This window comes from Rhagoletis zephyria, unplaced genomic scaffold (genome assembly GCF_001687245.7).
Source record: "Rhagoletis zephyria isolate East Lansing unplaced genomic scaffold, Rhagoletis_zephyria_1.1 Rzeph_scaffold_39962, whole genome shotgun sequence".
Lineage (NCBI taxonomy): Eukaryota > Metazoa > Arthropoda > Insecta > Diptera > Tephritidae > Rhagoletis > Rhagoletis zephyria.
Window position 1 is genome coordinate 1 of NW_016197017.1, and position 2,855 is coordinate 2,855.

General features: G+C 40.3%; 1 pseudogene; it reads right to left on the reverse strand.

Annotated features, from left to right (window-relative positions):
* Window positions 1–958: 958 nt before the first annotated feature.
* On the reverse strand, window positions 959–2,334 carry LOC108354868 (dual 3',5'-cyclic-AMP and -GMP phosphodiesterase 11-like; annotated as a pseudogene).
* Window positions 2,335–2,855: the final 521 nt, after the last annotated feature.

Below are 2,855 nucleotides of genomic sequence, written 5' to 3' on the forward strand. Positions count from 1 at the left end.
GCTTTTAATTTCGCCAGACATTTATTTTAATAATTTTTTCCACTTTTTTAAAAACTACTTAGGCCGGGACATGAAAATTTAAGTAGGTTATAAAATAAAAATGCAAGCAAACTTTTGCAAATCCATCCATTTTTTTTTACTGGATTTTTATACTTTCAGAAAATATTAGCTAGTTTGAATTGGCATTAAATTGTCGCACAGTGAAATCAGTAAAAGTACCAACACCAGAGACAGCGACTAGTCCATACTACCGCAGCCCCACCAGGAAAAAATTGAATCGGAACATGAGAGGTCCAAATGGATATCAAAAATGAAGTTTTGGAACTAGGAAGATGGCCTTTATTATTGACATGTAATGGCGAAGCTGGGCTAAGCGCAAGCGCAGCAAGTAGCCAACGCCCAAGGGCGCTAATCCAACAACAATGGTAAACAAATCCGGGGAAAAGATTTTCAAAAGTAGAACTCAAAGTAATATTCCAGCAAAACATAGGTTTCCAACGACAAAGCAACCAAACTACAACGATAAGTGAGCTAATGGCAGGTGCAGTGGGCGACATATCCAAGTAGGCTAACCAGAATGGGTAACCCAAGACAGAACTGGTGCTGTTTAGCAGAAAGACAAAAGCTCCCACTTTTTATTTACCAAAATTAGGGAAAACCACTTTACATCTCTACTCCGAGGAAAACTACTCCAGAATCATTCTTGATTCCAGCTCTAGCAGCATATCTGAGACCCAAGGATGCCAATACGTGGAAGCCAACCAATATCGGGCATGCAGCAATACTCAATGAAATTAAACCCCTTTAAAGCTGACAAAGAAGTCAGCACTGACTACATTAGAGGGAGTTACATCCATCTACACTTATGGTTCAAAGATGGATTAAGGAAGCGGAGCCGGTCTTTACTCAGAGTATCTTCAGATCAAACAGTCCTTTCGTCGAGCGGCTAGTCTTTTACTTGGTAATACGGTTCCAGCTGATAATCTGGATGATCTTTGTCGATATCCTTGGGAAGCAATAGAATCTAAAATAGTGAAACCAAGAATTGCATGGAAATTTCGAGCCACGTTGTCATCGCTGTGCCATATTAACGTCACTCTATGCTGGGTTGGCGGACATAGCAATATTGAAGGGAATAAGTCGGCTGATGGGATGGCTAAGATACGACTCTGAGATGCCATGGAAAAAGACGAAAGACTTTCTGACACTCAATAGATCTGCAGTAAGGGTCGTTACCGGTGTCAACATGGGGCACTGCGCTGTAGCACCAATACTTCAGCGATGACGAATACCAACAAGTACTCTCTGCAAAACTGCCACAATGGGAATGGGAAGGAATTAAATGACCACTTTCTGTGACGATGTCCGGGCCTACAGTCAAAGAGCCTCACGCAGTGGGGTCACGCTTCTTCAACAGTCTGGGCAAGATAGTGGAGACGGAACTATGGGACATCTTTAGTTTCATTACGGATAGTCCTTGGTTCAGTAGGATAGTTAATGAAAGGAATCAGCTTTTCTACAAATAGAAAACTCCTCTGTTCTGTGTGAAAGTAAAGTGTCCATGCAAAAAGTAGCAACAATCACTGAACTACAGTTCAGGTGACTATCGATATCCGTGATTTGGTCTCCCTGACGACTCCAAATCTAGTATTCGTATGCAAAACCGGAGGCAATGGAACCTTTGGAAGTTTTCTAAAGCTAATGAAGTGGAGCAAAATTTATATCCAGGCTCAGGCGAAGAGGGCTGTTGTAGGGTTAACTGGTTCTAACACACGGGCTAAAAAGCATATGAGTTTTAAGAAGATCGGTAATCGAACAAAGCAGAAGCCTGAAATACCAAAACGGAGGGCTGCAATGCATCCGAAGGTCAATACTTGTATGCCAGATGCAAAATCTGCCGGTATTTATTTTATTTTACTTATTTTTTTATTTTTTCTTATAATTAGAAAATTCATGAGAACATTGCCGCCCTCACAAAAAAAAAAAACATTTTTGCAAATAAAATTTTTCTTACTCACCTCACCAGTTGTCGCCACATAGCCGGTGATGCCCACATTTATGGGAAACCGTGACTCATGCGGACTCGTCCGTGACGTATTCTCCTCGTGACTGAGATCGTTCGCNCAGTAAAATCTGTACGCGCTGACATTGTATGAGGCTCTGCATGTGTGTGAGTATACGGAATACCATGTGCTCAATTGTGCTCTGTTCCTCGAAGATCATACGCGCCAAATCGAGTAACACTTGATTGCGCTTAATTTCCAGCTGAGATTTCTCGTAAAGCTGAGCGTTACGCAAGCCAATGCCACAGAATTGCAGATAGGAAGCGAAGACCTAAATTAAAAAATTAATTTTTTTTTTTTAGTTTTATAAAACCAGAATCGCATCTCTACTTAAAGTTAAAAAAAATTATAAATTTTAAATTCTTGACGGCCAAACCTATATTCACCGGCCGCAAGGAATTATGTTAATTTTTACAGCTGCATATGCCCCTTCCGAACCCACACTCTACACCACGAAAAAGTAACCACGTGCCAGACAGATAATAGTAGCAAATTTTAAACAACCAAAAAAAAATTTAGGTGCGACAAAGTTGTTAAAAGAAAGTTGTCAACCGAGATTGTTCAATGCCAATAAAAATGCAAAAAGATAAAAACGATAAAAAACTGATTCCAGAAAGTTTTTCGTTAGACGCGAATTGTCCAAGTAAGCGCAAAACCAATGAAAGGAATCGACCGGAAAATGCTTAATACTCCGAGAAGTGAAAACTTTTCAATATCCACATAACTGCCCTCCAAAGCGTTGCTGCAAGTATGAATACATATGTTTGTTGCATGGAAAGTAAGTAAGAGGCG